The following is a 19,262-nucleotide window of genomic DNA, read 5'->3' on the forward strand; positions in this document are numbered from 1 at the left end:
ATGAGAAAAGTAAAAAAATAACACCATTGACTAATGGCAATTATGAAAGAGAAAATTATTTTAAAATATAATGTGAACAAAGAGGAATGTCTGCTAGTTGCAGATGGTAAAAATATAAATAGGAACTTATAAAAAAGCACAAATATTCAATATATCCTTCTGTTCTATATCTGTAACTAAGGAGGTGGATGTAGCTATGTCATATGATACTGCAGATAAAATACAACATTTACCATCTGTAACAAAGAGAGATGTGAGACAGCACTTATGGGCTGAGAAACAGTTTTTCAGACTGAGGCATTAACAGTTTAGTTTGACCACCTTTAGCAACACCAAGACAGAGGCTTTATCTTTGTCTGAAATCCTTTACACAAACAAAAGTGTAAGTTACTCAGTGACCTTTCTTACCAACCAAAGCATCACTCAGAAACTAACAAACAGACATATAAATTAATATATTTCAGCCCTGGAAAATAATTTAATTTTTAAGAAATGAGAATAATTAAATGTGCAATTGGATGAGGAGTCCTTAAAAGTTACAGAATGTAATTCTAACATGAGCAGTTTAATTCTTGATGCCAGAAGAAATGCCCTGAACCTTGTGCTCTGGGATAAAGGATAGGTGTAATCCTGGGCTGTTCTGGTGCAACTTCCTGGTTTTGCATCTCTGAAGTCTCTTTCTTCCAGAGGTCTGACTGCCCTCAGTGACTGTTATGTGTAAGTTAACAATTCCTTACTTGAGGGTTGAAGTTCAATGTGGAAGTGCAAGATATCTTGAACACTTTTTATTGGTGACCTATTCATCCCTTTTTTTGCAAAACAGAGGATGCAAGTCTCATTTCTAGCTCAGAAACTTGCCAGAGAGGCTAAGTAGAAAACAAAATCCCCCTTTCTAGAGCAGGAGGTTGTACCTAGCAATGCTTCTCAGGGGATTGCAGAGAAGGAGTTACATTTTGTTCTAGATATTTCTTCACATCCAGACAAGCGACAAAGTTATATGCAACCATATACCTCTTTAGAGAGGCTCTCTAATACACATACACCCCCAAGGGTCACTACTGAAAATAGGGGTTACGGATAAGCATTTATTGCCTATGTTAATGTTAAGAGAATTGCTGTAATGTTATAAGATATTCATCATTTTATTTCTAAAATAAGGAGGGGAAAAGAAATAAATTAAAATGAAAAAAAAAAAGCAAGCCACAAAGCACTTATCAAAGTCACCGTGCTGGTTGGATTCTTTCAAATCCCTTAAGGGTTTGGATGTATTAGTCTTGTGGTGGCGTTGTTTTCTGGGCCTGCATTAATTTGATCCATTCTTTTAGAACATGTGTATAACACTACAAAAAAGTATTATTGGTTTATAAATTACACTTGTTGTTTCAGGGCGATAAACAGAATGATGAATGCAGTCTTTGTTCAATCACCTTTTTATTCATGAAAGGCAAAACCATGGATTCTAAAAACATTTATCTACATCAGTAGTAAGCCATAAACCTTTCAAAAATGCTCCAAGTAATCCAGGAAGGAGCTGCTGATTACTGTCATAACAAAGAGGATTCAATAATGCTAATGACTTTTCTTATGATAATCAATAACCTGGTGGAGGTGGCTTGAATCTTAACAAATCTTCCAGATGTAGCCCACTTCTTAAGAAAATAGAAAGGGTTAGTGTGTGTTCGTGATGACACTTGAGGCTATCAGATTAATCATGGAAAAATGGACATGTTTCCACAAATGAGAGCTTCACGCTAGTGGCAGATGAGTCTGAAAGAAGTTTCTAATTTCAAAGTTGGGAAGTCAGCCTACTGTTTACATAAGCAGCTTTTGCTTACTGTCTCTTGAACTCTGAAGACAGACTCAGAAATAAATCACAGCTAGAAAAATATAAGTTGAGGTACCTGATCTTTAGACCTTGACAGAAGTATGGTAGCACCTGTCTGTACTTTCTAGTTTTTGCTATAATTTTTTAGTATGATTTGGAATTCAAACTTTTCTTAACTGAGATTTTCTTCCTTGGCTGCATGACCAGGGCAAGATAGATTTTGGTTAACTTCAGTTATATATATTTATATATATGTACACACACACATACACAACAGGGACATTGAAGTCCATGAAAAGGGAGGGGAAGATTTCCTTTCCAGAGGCCATTTGTCCACCTCTCTTGGACAAATATTTTAGGAAGTACTAAGCAATCTTCTTGAGGGTCACTTGTAACAAATTACAAGTTTATGAGCAGAATCCTTTAGATGGTGAAAGTTATGCAGTATTATGTTATGCAGTTATGCAGCCTGAGTGTGTTGTGGCCTCAACAGTACACAGAGATAAAAATAAATCAGTTTGGGGTAAAACATACACTGAAATACCAAAATGTCAATTTCATTTAGAAACTTTCACTTTCTCTCTTATAGAACTGATTACACAAACTAGTATCTTTTGAGACATGATGTATATCCTGATATTTATCTTCTCTCTTTCATTTGTTTCATTAAAGGTTTGGGGTTTTTTACCATTATTTATTATTTTTATTTTCTTTATTTTTATTTATTATGATTGTAAATCTAAGCTGCAAAATTTTGATGAAAACACACAAAACCTGAAACAAGCAACCCTTCCCTAGGTGTTATATGTAGGATAAGTAAACGTCCCTGGCCAACTTAATATATATTACAATCATAAATGCTATCATCAGGAGTGAAATTAATCAAAGTCCAAGGGCAAGATTTTTTTTCAATTGTTTTTTCCCTTCCTTCTAATATTTTTAAATTATTACCCCCTCCTCTGCTTTTCTTTGCTTCAAACAACACTATTTAACCATGGAGAGTTTGCCTAAATATAAACAAATACATCCTCAGTTTGCAAGCATGTGCTGCAGCTAATGCCTGAATTCTGATCCTGTATGGTGATTACCATGTTCTTAAACTTTTAGTTTAATGTGCATAAATCATTGGCTGTCAAAAGGATGGAAAAAAGTTGAAGACTCAAATTCAGGTCTATTTTACATACAGGGATAAATCACAGGCATAAGAGAGACTAACCTTGAGAAATAATCCTGGGTTTAGCATTTCTCTGCAGGGTAATATCTTGACTGATTAATTGATTAATTAGTTGGTTTGTTTTGCTTTGTTTTATAAGAAAGGCGTCAGTCCTGACGGTGTCTTTTCCACCTCCATGCCCCATCTCTCTGCAAGCTTTCTTGCTTGTTTTTGAATATTTAAAGAAGAGAGTAGCCTCCTCTGTTCTTAATTTAACGGTTTTATTTTTCCTATTAGCTGCATGGCTACCAGTTGAGTGGACAGCCAAGGATCATTACACAGTTCTTGCCATATCTGAAAATCTGTAATTACCTTACAACATTTGTAGAAGTAGAGAACTGTTTCTAATGCTACACTACACATGTGGAACAGAACAGATATAAAGGCCTTATCAATGTCCACTCAGTCATGCAGACTAAATTAAACATATGTGACTACAAAAGCCAGCCCATTAATAAACATCCTCAAAACTCTCACATCAATAAATTGCAAAACCAGCAATCAAATGAACAAACAAACACATCCCATAACTGGAAATTAAGTTTGGCCAGGATCTTGGTTTTATTTCAGTAAAACCATAACTATTTTCCTTAAAAAAAAATAAAAATAACAGATTTGACAATCCTTAGGAATTATTAAGGAATAATGAGATTGACATGTGTGGTGCAGACATGAATATTAATTTTTCAGAGAAACCACAGGGGCAAATTGAGGTCCCCATCTTCAGATTAAGCCTTACAGAAGACAGCCAGGATTCATTTCAAATCCTGCCTTGGGTTTTGTTGATGTGCAAATATGAGCTATTTTATTTTTAAAAAATTAACTTATTTTAGATAAATAGAACATTTTGCCCAAAACTTTTTTTTTTTTTTTTTTTTTTTTGTAAGATCATGGAGAAATTAAGCTGATCCCTCTAAAATCTGTGGTTAAAAGCCTAGTCACTATATGAGAATTATTGAAGTCAGAGTCCATCTGGACTTTCAGCATATCTTGACAAATCTCATTATGTGATATAAGCCACAACCTTATATGTGTAACCCTTTCATGTACAGGAGCAGCTGTCATACAGGTGGTACAGAGCTGGCAGTGAGACCTTGCTTTCTTATTCTCCATTGAATTTCCCATGAGACTTCTGCAAAAGTATCAAACAAAGAAATAAATAAATAAAGCCTTGTAGTAGGCCATTAAACCAAGTCTGATTGGAATGCCAAACATACCTTTTCCTTCAATTTTTCTAGAAAGATTTGTATAGCTCTAGTGTAAGCAACTTAAATGGTCTCATTACTTACTCTTTCCTGGTAAATAAATTAACAATAATATGAAACTGAATGCTAGACTGATTAGCTATTCCATCCTGTCCATCATGTATCTAATAATGCCTACTCAATGTACCTTGCACAGAAAACATTTTCTGTGCCCTTAAAGGTGAGAGTATAATAATAAATTGGATGGTTTTCTGAACTAAGCTGTCTTTGAAATTAGCTGTTTCATCTACTTGAATATACCAAAGTAAATTTATGATGATTAATTGTATTACAATGGACACCAAGGCACGTAATAATGATTTGCTACTTATTATAAAGCTTTGCCAATATTTTGTAAACCCAAGCGACATGATACTCAAGAAATCCAATGAAACCTTCTTAAACAAACAAAGGAGAAAGGGAAGAAAGGACAGGTCTTGCAACACTAAACATTTCTGAGGACAAACAGAGGCCACAGGAACTCTTTTTTTCCATGTCAAAACTTTGCTAGGTTATCTTCCCTTAAACTTAAGGAAGGGGGAAGAGAAGAGCTGACAAGAATTGATATATACTTTCACTCAATATTAAAACTCTTCTTCAAACAGAATCTTAGCAAGTTAGCACACTACTCCATTTTTTTCATATGTTATTAGTTTTAGTCTTGCCATCATTAAGGCTATTCTCTTTGTACTTTTTTTCTGCATTTGGACTTCCTTTTAGGAAGTCAAAGCAGCTTCTGCTTCAGCATCTTCAATAAGATTCAGTGAATTTCTCTTGTATTGAACTCAATAACTACTACAGAAGTGGAAAAAAACACCACCCAAATGTATGCTGTCCTCAGCTGGAGACTACTCAGCTGAGTAGTTATCTAGCTGGATTTACTACTGAAAAATATTTGTTTCTTATTTGGCAGCCATGAAGCTTTTGTAGTGCAGTGAAACTCCTTTCCTGTCCTGATTGTTCTAGTTTTGCCTGGGGTAGAGTTAATTTTTTTTCCCAGTGGCTGACATGGGGCTGTGTTTTGGATTTGTGTTGAACAAAGCACAGATAACAGACTGGGGGTATTTGGGAGGCTGTGAGGAGACACAGCCAGGACAGGTGACCCCAAATGATCAAAGGAATGTTCCAAACATGTGACATCATGCTCAGTAGGAAAAGTGAGGGGAAGAGGGAGGAGGAAAGAACATTTAAATTGGTAAAATTTATATTTTATGTAACCATTATTTGTGATGGTGTCCTGCTCTCCTGGACATGGCTGAACACCTGCCAGCCCATGGGAAGACTGAATTTCTTGTGTGTGTGTCTTTTGATTTCCGTAGTAAAATGTTCTTATCGTTAACCATGATTTTTCCAGCTTTTACCTTAAGAAAGAAAAGAAAGAAAAGAAAGAAAAGAAAGAAAAGAAAGAAAAGAAAGAAAAGAAAGAAAGAAAGAAAGAAAGAAAGAAAGAAAGAAAGAAAATAAAGAAAATAAAGAAAATAAAGAAAAGAAAGAAAAGAAAGAAAAGAAAAGAAAAGAAAGAAAAGAAAGAAAGAAAGAAAGAAAGAAAGAAAGAAAGAAAGAAAGAAAGAAAGAAAGAAAGAAAGAAAGAAAGAAAGAAAGAAAGAAAGAAAGAAAGAAAGAAAGAAAGAAAGAAAGAAAGAAAGAAAGAAAGAAAGCTTGTCAATGAAGTAGAATGAATTGTATGTTCATGACTTTCCCTGGAATATTATTTCTAGGAACAATAAAACAATCCCATAATTATGAAGAGTGTCCAGTCATGCCTGGAACCTGAGGAATTCTCTAGCCTACTGGTCTCTGATCCATGCATTTGTATTATAATATTGGCTTCAGAAATGTCACACTGTTCTTTAGTCTGACATTTGTCAGGTTATTTTCTCATTCAGGATATTCCCATTCACAAATAAAGATAAAAAATGAGCATGTTTTATTTTAAACTATATACCTCCTTTAGTTTAAATAAAGATGCAAAAATGCTGAAATGAAACAGACAATATTTTTGACAAATTAAATACATAATGAATTATCTCTTTTCAAATTAAGAAGCCTCCATTGCCTCTCTGTCTTCTCCTAAGTAATCTAGACTGTGGCTTCTCTTTGCCTTAGTAATAAAGAATTCAGCTTGTGAAAGAGGTATTTTGGGTTTTCTCTTCTCCAAAATTGTTTGTATTGTGTTAGACAGACCATTTGTGCATGCTTCTCTTTCACTTTATATGTATTGACGTTCTCCAGCTTAAAAACCATGTGTCAATATTAATTTTTTAATCATTGTAAACTGCTTTGAGAAACAACTTCTAATGCTTTTAGAGTGAGGAAAATGTTAAGACTGTGGAGGGGAAAAAAACAAAAAAATATGAGGAGCTAAAAAAAAATATTAGAACTACGATCTGACTAAAAAAAAAAGAGAAAAGCAATAAACACAACAGTAAAAATAATATTTTACAAAAGGAGGAATGGTTTGACAAACAAAAGCAAGGTGTCACCTGGAACTAAGACAAAGTCACTGCCACTCACAGGCAGTTCCTTTTAGCCCAGGAGAACAAAGAAAGGATTGAGGCAAATAAACCTCTGTGGTTTAATGCTCTTTTCCAGACAGACAAAACAATGGGGAGCTGAGCAAAACAAAGCCCAAAGATATTTTGCTTGAAAGGATTCACTTTGCCGAGGTGCCGGTGTGGATCCATGTGGCAGCGGCCAGTGAAAGCTGCAAACAATACCCTGGTGGCCAGCGAAAAGGGCAGGGGGTCCCAAGTAGTGTCTGTGGCAGCTGCTGGTGGTGGTATCACAGGCTTTCCTTCTCCAAGACCACAGTTTGGGATTGTTAAAGAAAACCCAGCTTCCCAGGCTATTATGACTGAAGACCACCATGCCCACTTATGAAGGTGTGAGTCCAGGACCTCCCTTGGGAGCAGTGGAAAGAGAGCAACCCCTGCATTACCTTTCCCTGATTTTAAAGGGGCACAGCACCACTCCCCTTCCACAAATGGGGTAAGAAAAAACATTCCAATTCCAATGCCAGCTGACCCTGCTGGAAACATCCCCCACCACACACATGGCAGTGATGTAAAATGGTATTTAATGAACAGCACTGAAAATGCTTTCCCTTTGTCTCTGTACCTGGAACACCACTCTAAAACTATAGCCATATATACCTAAAACTCAGATATGTACACATGTTCACAAACAACCCGATTTCAAGGGATTCATGATTTGTCAGCTGAGGTGCAATGGTTGGATGTGCTCTCCAGCTGCAACACAGACAAGTTTCCTTCAATTAGGTTAAGGGTGGGGAGGGAATAAAAAGGCAAAGAAAAATGCAAACTCTGGCTGGTTTGGTTCTGCCAGTTGTTTTGGATTTTGTCATATTTTGAACAAATTAATGTGGTTTTTAGCTTTCTACCCAGGGGAATCTAAGCTTTTTGCAAGGTAAATATATGAAGAATGCTCTGATAATATGATCAACATATGAAAAGAGATCCATTTTTCTAGTCTTGCTGGACAGAGAAAAATGTCACTCTATCTTTCTGTTGACTTTTGATTGACTTTGGAGCAGATCGATAATCAGCTCTGTTCAAGTAATGAAAATGTTTCTCTATAGATAATTAGAAAATAGAACAACCCTGCAGAAATGTAGCAAAATCTCCAAATTGTATTTACCTCGGCTGATTTTTTTTTCTCCCACTGCTTTTTGCAAATTTTTTTGGTAGGATGCCTCATAAATTGTGGCTAAGGCAATCAGATATGGTATTTTCCTTCTACTCCAGATTCCTGATCGCAAATGTTATATTGAGTTTATTCCATTTTAAGTTAATCTTCTGTTATTTAGTGCTTAACTCTTCCTCACATTCTCTAGATACCTTAAATATCTCTGGTTAGTAATAGAATGCTAATAATTTGATTTACTGATATTTTACAGCCCACTACCTCTAAGAGCTGGAGTCCAAAATTTTTTATCACAGATTCAAGGCAGGTGGTGTCTGTTTCCTGAGTAACAGCTATTACTGGCAAAAGATTGTCCTTCCCAAAGTAAGTAATGGCCTCCTTATATCACTCCCTCTACACACTGATGCTATAAAACTCCACATCCACACTGCATCAACAGAGCCCATTCTCTCTCTATCCTGAGTCTAAATAATAACACTTGAAATTAAAGAACTTTAATTTAATCACTTAACTGTTGAAACCTTTATTGGCATCTTACTGGCTGCCATTCCTGTGATATAGGAGGGAACTTATATGGATACCCTTGCTACAAGACAAAACAAAGACAAAATTAAAGAATATATGAAAAATTAGAAAGACACTTCATCTATCCACTCCCAGAAAAGATACCTATTTTTTCTAAATAAGTACGTTCAATATCTTCTGTGCCAGGAAATTATTGCAAACTATAGGATAATAAAATCATCATCATTTAGTATTTTTTCATTTTATTTAGTATTTGTCCTCTAATATGGTTCTCATTCTGCAAGAATGTAATAGAAACAGAAAATGAGCTATGTACTCTTAAAAATCATCTCAGAAAAGAGAGTTTATTCTCTCACTGAATAGGGTCATCATGAAGATAAAATTTAGACTACAACTCTGGCTAGAAATAGTTAACTTCTCTTAAAAGGGAAATTGAGAAAATAACAATTTTCATCTTACAACATGGCCTGAAAGACAATGAGAAAATTTGAGTAAGTCAAGTGTTTAACTTAGTAGCAGACTCAAATCTGTGTGATTCATATTAAAAGGTGTCCGAGTCTCAGTGTTGCTACTGGACATTCAGTTGTGAGGGTGTAATTCAAATAATCTGCATGGCTTGTGACATTTCAGATGTTCCATTGATATTCCAGAATAAACAAGTGCTCAAAAGGCCCCATACTGATGTTGCAGGTACTTTGGAGTTATGACATTAGATGTTCTCATATGAGCAATAGAGTTTACACTAATAACTGACCACTCAATGAACTTGCTGTTCAGGAGCTTCTGAGAGGGAAGGGTAGACCGTCTTGTGTCTTCAGGACTGGACTTAATGGCAGAGTCTCTTACAGGGTCTAGGTAATGGGGTTTAGTGGGCATAGTGGTATTCAGCCAAAGATTGGATTTGGAGACCTTTTCCAACCTTAGTGACTCTGTGATTCTCAAAAAAATAATAAAAACTTAAAAATAATTAAAAAATAGTAAAATATATAAATCTATAATTTATGAAAACTTTAAAGTCTTCAAATCTGCATTGGAATATTACCCAAGAAATATTTTATTTTCTACCAAAGTTCAATTAGGTTGGCTAATTCATTTAGACAAAGATTAAAAAAATATATTTTCAATGACATATATTTCAGGGTTTGTTTTTTTGGATATATCCCTCTCTGCAGCATGGAAGGTGCCTATTTTATTCTTTGAGAGCTTCTGAATACTTTCTATAACAAAATATTTTTTGTTAGCACAAAATCCCATTAGCTGCTAATGCAGCTTCTTTCTAATTCTGTAGCACAAATTACCCAATGCAGAAAAAAGAAATAATTACAGAATTACACAATAAATCATCTGTCTTTAGCCAGTCAATATTAATTCTTAAGTAAAAACATGGCTATTGCAAACTCAGCTGAAAGGCTGGCCAATCTCAGCTCTTTTATGCCAAGAACAAAGCAAATTCAAAATATGTTCTTAAAATAAAAATATTAAAGTTGTGAGAATTACTTCCCTCGAGAATTAAATAAAAGCAAGTTATCTGTCTGTAGTGGTCTGTAATGGAACCTAATCTGCATAAGTTAGCTATCTAAGATTGCCTGATTTTCAAATGTTTTATGTTTCTTTGAAGTCCTCTGGATCAGGACAAGATCCTCTCTGTCCACCAGAGATACCTGAATGTAGCCCAGCACAATCTACTCTTGGATGGTTTTAAATACCTTTCTTTCTATATTGCTAGACAACAAGATGGGTAATTTCTTTTTTTTTTTCTTCCCATTGGCAGAGAAATTACTTTTTTAAATAATTTCCAGAAATAAAGTTCCTGCAAGCTTCTATAAGATACATATATGGACAATTGAAAATAAGTTCCCAACTTACAAATCATGAGTTATAGAGCATTCAGAACAAAACCATCATTCTCAATTGCCCAACTTTTGATGATTCCCTAGACCTTTAAAGACACCATTTTGAACAGCAGCAACAACAATAGCATCAACAAAACCCAAACCAAAACAAAAACAAACACTCCCTTCTCTCCCCCCCCAAAAAAAAAATCCCAACCCCCAACAAAAAAAAATCCTCAGCAACAAAAAAACACCCATAAACTGGTTTTAAAACTATCTGGAACAGTATCAAACTAGCTGTGAAATATTGACCTTCTCACTTGGTTGTTGGATAATTTTGCCAAATCTCGTAAAACTCAATTTTTCAAAAAACTTCATAGGTTCTGGAGCTATAAGAATTTGGCAGCATAGTTAGTCAGTCTGTCCATTAAAACCAGTTAAAAGTCAATTATTTTTGGAACAAAATATATATGATGTATTCATTTCAGAATATAGAACTTGTTCATTTAGAATTTAGAATTTGTTCATTTAGAACAAATAAACCTTTGCATTTCACTCTGGCAGGAGAGGATTAGGACCAGAAGACTAGAGGACTAGGCCACTTGGCTGATCTCCCTTGGGAATACTTTAAATGTATTCATCTACTTCAGGCCACTGCCAAGTGTACTATGGGGACACATTTATCAAATAGATCCAGATTGATCCAGACTGCTCACAGGTTAAAAAATCTAGATCCTGGTCATTACTTTGTTCTACCTGAACAGCATGTTTGGTTTTAGTCAATGAAAATCTCCAGGTCAAAGCAATAGCCTCACCCTCTGCCCTGAAGGATTCCTTCATCACATAGATGCACACTCCATTTTCATGTAGCAAAACAGTTCAAGGATCGTGTCTCTGATTAGAAGGGCAGATCCTCCACCACTCATCTGGGACTGCCAATCTGCCAGGTGCCAGATTACACCAGCTGTGTGATGTGTGATCTTGGTGTTGTGTTCACTGGTCTGAGACTACCAGTTCAGCTGAGCATCACTGACAAGTTAGGATCACATTAGAAAGTAAAAAAGCTAGGTTAACCTAAGCCCAAGATTTTAAGAGGTAGTTTGGTGGTGAGGCAAAAGAAAGTGAAGGTAAGAAATGGCACATCCAGGCTCCTGGTCTCTGTAGTTTGTGGTAGTACAGGAATTAAATGATTTTTAAGATCCCTTCCAACTCAAACTGCCCCATGATTTTATCATTCTAAATTTCAGTGGAAGATTTGGCTCATTAAATATTAAGGCGGCAATACCTTTAATGTTTTATGTAATATCTTTGTTTAATATTTGATATGAAACAAATCATTGCTGTGTCATTTTTCACCCTTTTGTTTGCTAATGAAAAAGCAGCAAGAGACACATAACAGTAAAGGATCGTTTTCTTTAGGGAGCTAAAGAATACTCTGAGTTGTCCAATCCCATTAAAATCTGAAAAAGAAAAGTGCCAGAATGAACATAGAGGAAGCATGTTTCCTGAAAGTCAAAATGTCCCTATTTCCCAGGGTCCTTCTATCATTTCTGAAGTTTTCCAGTGTCTTTAATTAACTGGGGTGCTGATTAATGTTCTTGTTTCCGTAAGAACCTCTTCAATGACATTATATGGATGAAGGTTGAAAGGGATCAATAAAGTTACATCAGGATCAACAGAGATTTCTATAACTACTGATATTTGTACTAGAAATGGCATGAAACTGGATGACAGTGATGGGTGTTAGGGGATAGGGGTTGAGTTTGACAGGGTTAATCAGAAATGTCCATGAGTTTTCATGGCTTCATCCACCCCAGGTCCCACACCTTCACGTGCACATACATGCACACGTACACACACACACAGGCTGATCATACAGATACTCATATCTGCTGCTTGCACCTGTGACAGTGATAAACAGGTTTCTGCTAGCAACAATTTAGCTGGTAATAAATCACTCTGGTAGGGGCTAGTGTGCACAGGTGAATTGCCATGATGCAAGGATATAATTGTGCATAATCAATGCAAACATGCTCTATTGGAACGTGACAAAGACTTACTTAAGCACATTTAGACAGAGCCTAGAGGTTAAGGCAGAATCAAAGTGGTGGGGGATATCAGATAACACCAGGATATCTTGCTAATGCCATGCCAAAGGGAAGCATAACACACTTTGGCTGAACTGGTGTTAGGAAAAATATGAAGGAATAGTCTCTGTGACCCTCAGGAAGCAGCGTGTCAACATACCTCAGGATTCCCCACCATCTTGGGAGCCTGGAAAATACAAAGTACTATACAGAGTACCTAAAGCAACCATGAATTATGATCAGTTTTTGCAGAAAAGAGAATAGCCTCCTAAGAAACTGGTTCAGATTTTAGTTTGGTGTTGTCTCCTTTCACTGCCCCCAGTTGAAACGGATCCTTTAATGAGAAAATGTTTTGTTAGAGTCATAAATTTCCCACAGAGACATATTTATTTCAACTAAACTTTCATTACGACAAACTTCTCAAGTCCTCAGTGGGATTTATGGGCAAAGCTCAAATTCTGGAAAAGATGCCACTTCTTAATAAAATATTTTGGGTATTATGTTATGAAAGATAAGGTAAAAATCCATTCCTGATTAAATCAAATCAAGAGTAAAAAACATTTATACTGCAGATGATTAATCTAATAACCAAGGAAATGATACCAGCTATTTTATTATTTGCTGTAAGGGTTCTTTTCACCATTTCAATCCAGTTAGCCTAGTCTGCAGTCATAGGAGAAAGGTGCTGTTTCTTGAGAGATACCTTCAATCCATCCAAAATTTGACTGACCTCTACTATCACCTCTCTCTTACATCTAACTCTTCAGGGATGACAGAGCAACAAAGCATCCTGTGCTGAGGCCTAAGAATATGTAAGATAAAATTAGACTATTCCATCTAAGGAATCTGTATCATCACACAGAGGACTGAGTGACTGATAGATGTTCATCTGCATGAGTGACTAGAAAGATCACTTGAGAAGTGGGTGACCCAATGTCTAGCATAAATCAGAAATTCTGATTTCTGTCTTAAAGTCACTGGATAAATCTCCATAGAGATGCCCTAGAGTAACATTCCTTATTTTCCTGCTTTGAAGAGCCATTTGGGGAGGGGTTGCTGATTCCATCTGAGGATGGGACATGAACATTTTTGGAAATCTCAGAAAAAAATAATTATTAAAGTACAGGAAAACCATTTCTTCCTTGGATCTATATACAAAGAAACAGACCCATCTTTTCTTTCTCAGGGCATTAGGATAAAAAATATAATAGAAGCACTATTCTGGAGCAAAATGCTGTGTAGATTTCTTTTTTTAAAAATGCAGACTATGATCTACAACTAGCAAATTGACCTATTAGTGTAGGTTTAAAGAAAAGGATTGAAAGGTGCAAATTGGAAGGAAACTTGCTCCCAGGAATCAATAGGTCCAGAAGAGTCTATTATAATAACATCATGTCCCTGAGAGGGCATCAGGGATATGTATGTTATTGCTAGATTAGGTGGTGCCATCTTTGCAAGGAAAACAGAAATGTAATGTTTGCTAATTGAACTATAAAAATAATAATTATCTTTGATGTAGAGGAAGGCAAAGTCACTCAGCAATGTCTCTGATTGTATAAATGAAAGCTGTTATCATCAGAGCCCAAACTAGATTAAAGGTTAGCTTCTCAAATTACATTTGGATGAGACCAAATATATACAAGTCTTTGAATCTTTTCAGTACAGGAGAAACAGCTTTTCTATTCCCTGCTCCCTTACCAAATGGTCACATTTTACTGTAGCAGTAACTTCTTCCAAGTAGTGTATATTTCTTTAATCAGCTTCATTTCATATGCACTTTTTTTCCTGCAGAAAATGCAGCTTACAAGCCAATATTAACTTAGGGGATATTTTGCTTTATTGGTTATAACTATAACCAAAAACTTTATTGGTTGTGAATTCTTTGCAGTTCAGGATATTTTAGAGGCATGATTTGAAATTGAGGGAGGTATGTGTAAGAGGTTTTTTTCAGAATGCTGGTCCCACTTTTACTTCTGATACTATCAACCTATTACTAATTTTCTACTGTTTATAAAAAGTAGACTGACTGTATCTGGATAACCCAGTTGTGAAGGGAATTTGCAAGGAATCAAACAGCAGATTTTGCAGAAGTTTATGATATTTTTTCAGTTCATTGTTATACACAATAATATGTTGCCTTGTGGTGAGATATTAGTTGGACAGTGAAATCATTAACTTTATTCTCGAAAGCATAAAGACCTTTTTAACTTGAACTATATTCAAAACAAAGTGATTTTATGCCAGAAGAGTAAAAAACAGATCTCTTTGATCAAGAACCATAAAGTGAAAAAAATTCTTGGGCAAGACAGGACAATTTTCTGATGTTATGAAGAAAAACCCATTTAATGAACAAAAAAAAACACAAAAAAAAAAAACCCAAAAAAACAAAAACAAAAACAATAACAAAAAACCAACCAACCAACCAACCAACCAAACAAAAGCAATATGAACAGAAGATAAAGAAATAATTGGAGTGGGAGGTGTGTAGCTCAGGGCCAGCATAAACAAGACACTGAATTACAATTTGCTATGACTAGAGATAGATTTGTGGGCAGATATACTGTTAGAAAGAAAAGGAAAAGGTCTTCTCTCAGTAGACCTTCAATATAGAATATCAGGTAAACAGTCTGAAGACACAGTTCAGCAATAAACTAGAAATACTCAAATGTAATGTACAGCTGTTGGTAATGATGAAAGTCCCAGTGAAGCAAGGTGTCCAGCTGAAGGAGTCAGATAAAATTTGCAAGATATTTTCTTTACTATGTGGATTTAAAAGTGCTTTTGGAAATGCAAAGTGTAAGATACCCTGAAAAGTCCAAGACCAAGGCACTAGAGCTATGGATAAAGCTTGTGGAAAGTTTTAAAGTTTTTATGCAAAAGGTCTTTTAGCTGATGGTGTATATTCTTAATTGCAGTGTATGTAAAAGATTTTAGGGAACTCAAAAGAAGGCTACAGGAGAAGACTACCCATATAATTTTCTCAGAAATCCCTTCTATCTTGTAAATGCAGAAAAGATACAAGATAAAAGTCTGAAAGTGGAAAACAATAAAAGTATGTTCCTCCTAAATTTAAAATACTTTGTGAAGAAATTTTGAGTGTATTCTGTGTTAAATCAGATTCTTAAACTTGGGATGACTTCTCTTTCAGAAATTTCAAAATCAAAAATCTTCTGGAAAGCAAGCTGGCTAGAAGCAGACAAAGGGCAAAATTATTTCCCCATATGACTAAATGGCCATAAAAAAAAAATAAACAACTCATCTATGTAATATTTTGCCTAAAATTTCATATTTGCGTGTGTGTGTTTATTTAAATGACTTACGGTCATGGGTGATGTCCACCAAAAAACCCCCAAAACTGTATTCGCTCAAATGTTTTCCTTGCATCAGATCATCAACCATCATCAACCATCAGATATCAACCATCAGATATCAAACCATATGTAAATCATTACTTAATTTGCATGTCCAGAACTCCAGAACTAAACACACATGCAAGCAAATATGCCAGCTGGAAAATCAAAAAAAAACCTGAAAATTGATTACTCAGGTAAAAAAAAATAAAATTCCTGCAGATTAAATGAATCTCATGGGAAATTGTATTCAAGACTTCAAGACTGTATGTATGTCCTAGGTAGTGGCTACCCTAGACTTGTTCTTCTGACCAAAAATTATCCTGGAAATGAAAATCTTTTTTAGATGAGAGTTTAATTGAAACCTGTACCTAATCCTATAAAGTTCTAGTTTTGGCCAATTAGTTTATTCTGATTAAAACTTAATTAGTACAAAGGAACAAGTTGCAATAATTGTAGTCAGTCAGGTGTTAAACTGAGGAAGAAAAGGGGTGAAAAATAGGAACAAACATGTACTCACTTAGAACAAAATCAGAAGGCTGAGGACCAAATTAATCAAGACACTGAAAGACACAAGGAGAAGAAATTATTTAATTGCATGTATACCACTGCTTGGAGCCTGGATAATAAACACAAGGAATGGGAATTGCTCATTTATGAGCATAAATTTGACCTAGTTGGTATTACTGAAACCTGATGTGAAGAGTTAAAAATAAGTTGACATAACCTTTTAAATATGAATACAGTGGACAAGAGCGAACAGAGAATGACAAACTATCTTATAGTAAAAAAAAAAAAAGAAAAATAAGTTTTAATTGACTAATACCTAGCAATCAATGTCTTTCTGCCACATAGTTGAAGAAAAGTTAAAAGTTGTTTACAGGTCACTAGGTGATGGAACTGAAATACTTCGCTATCATTAATTATAGAGGAAGTAAAGAAGGAAGACAAACCCCGAAATATTTGAAAAGTTTCAAAAAAGCTGGGTGAAGTTTTGTCTGGAATGTAATGGATAATAGGAACTTCAGTGGCACAGAAAAATCACCAAAGATCAGGAAAAATTCAAAGTACAGAAACATTTAGAAAGGAAAATGGGATGACTCTGATAAATGTCCTTTTGTCAGTTTAAAGTTAACCTAAGGCAAACAATAAAATGGCTAATATGAGATTTAATTAAAATAGAATTAAAGGAAGGTAATATAAGTAATATCAAATAAAATTGGTTTATGAAAATAGACCTACAGTAGTTTGATGTCTTTTTGTAAAGTATAAGAGAACACTGATGATGATAATTCTGATCATCTAATATTTAAACTGCCAAGGATTCAATCTGATCTCAGAAATCTTTTTTTTTTCAAGAAATAAGAGCACTATAAAGTCAACAAGTTATCTTCAAAATAAGCTAGATCTCAAAATTAAATTAAATTGAGACATCCCCTTAAAACAGGTGTACTTTTGAGCAAGAACCTCATCCTTGAATAGGTTTTCTTAATGTAGAACATTAAAAGAAGATTTTGGAACTTTTCAATTGACAAGTGAGCAGCACACACACATAAATATGTTCATTTACATGTATTTGAATTTGTATATATCTACCTATATGCCTTATACATTATGGAATACAAAAGTGTACCTAGAAAAATTAGGAACTTGAGCTATTATTAGAGAGCAGGGAGAGTCAACTTTTAGAATGGTTGATTCTGAAAAGGATTTCATTACAATGGTTGAAAGAATCTTTTTCAGACTGCACTGACTGCAAAGGGAGCTGAGTTAATTGGCTTTGACTAAACCAACACTTAGGAGTTAACTGAGATGAATCCTACTTTAAATGTCCTTAGAAAGAGTAGAAGTTTCTTAAGAGAAGGCTCATCAGCTTATTCAGCAGATGTATCAAATCCAGATACTGAATATTGAGAAAACATGTTTTCCATCCACCTTAACCAGTCTTGATAAGTCTCTGTATTTCTCCTCCAGCTGCTGGGGAAAGCAGGTGATTAAACCTGGAAGAATTTCATTTTGGTACTTGAAGTTAGATCAGATTACTTTAAGCTCTTTAGACTAAGAATTGTGTTAATTCTTTTTCTTTATTTTCATCTGTAGAAGCATTCAGCTGTTCAAAAATTTTACAGTGCACTGTTATTTGTGCTTCCTTGCTATGAGCCTCCAGGTAAAAACAGTCAAGATTTCCATTTGTTTTTCTTACCCAAAATAAATAATGTAATTTAAATGAATGTTGATTTCTTGAATTCCTACTGTTTCTGCTTTTCAAAAGTCTTATTATGATGTTCCCACCTGGTTTCAGAGCTCTTCTTGAGACTGTATCTGAATGCATACAGCAAGCAGTGGAATGTGACATGAAATATCTGATATTGTGGTGATCACATCTGTTATGTCCACACAGTTTTAGTGAGCTCAGGTACAGAATGACCACATCAGTACAATTACTTTTTAATCTTCATGGGTCTCATTAGATGAGATCCTGCCGATAATCTCTCATTGTTTCACTGTTATACTCTGTAACATATTGTAACATATTAACTGTCTTAAAATTGGTGTGCGGATAGAACAGGGAATTAAGATCAATCTGGAAACTTTAACAGTTCCTCTACTTTAACCCATGGGCTGAAACAGCTTTTGGTACAAAGGGATACTCAAGCTGCTCTAAGTAGAAGACCTCTCCCATAGTAGAAGAGAACATACACCTTTGCCTTTTAGGCAAATCTTTTATTCTCTACATGGAGAATCTCTATCCTCGTCAGCATATCTAAATTTAAATCTAAAAGTCCATGAGGTGAGCTTGATCTCAGTGCCAGGCCCAAACCCATCAGAGGCACTTCTCAACCTCCTGATCTTGCTTCTCTCCAGTAGGAAAGACCAGCACATTTTTCACACTGAATCACATTTTGCTCTCTTTGGATTATGTAACTGACTTGGGAGTCCTTTCATTTTCAGTCCAAACAAAAAAAATTACTTTCACACTCTGACCCCTAAGAACTCTCTCATCTACTACATTTATATTTCTTTTTTATGATGGGTGGTCAAAAGTATCCTTTGTGAAAACTGTTACACAAAGAGCATGTTCTGTAAGCAGAAGTTTGAGGTATGGTCAGCTGTGTAAGATTTTCTATCCAATAAATAGGTTTATGGATATTAGATGAGGAGTAATGTTGAAATGAAGTTTTGTTTTTTATTTCAGGTCTCATGGTATCTGATTCTCCTTCATTGACTTCAGATTTATATGGAATATACTACCTCTTTCTTTCAATAGCTAATAAGAAAAAAAAAAATAAACTTATGTCTTTCCTCATTGCATGGGCAGGATTTGGATTACCCCTCAGACTCCTGCATTTTCTATCAGATTTGATTGAAATTGTCCAGAGGCTTCAATGATATGTGATTTGAACCCACCCAGTATCACACAAGACAGCATGGCCCTGAAAGTAGCAGTGCCTTAGGGAAAAAAAAAGAAAAAAAAAAAAAAAAAAAAAAGGCATTTATCCAACACAGCATGAAGAAAATCATT

This window comes from Vidua chalybeata, chromosome Z, assembly GCF_026979565.1.
Source record: "Vidua chalybeata isolate OUT-0048 chromosome Z, bVidCha1 merged haplotype, whole genome shotgun sequence".
NCBI classification, from domain to species: Eukaryota; Metazoa; Chordata; class Aves; order Passeriformes; family Viduidae; genus Vidua; species Vidua chalybeata.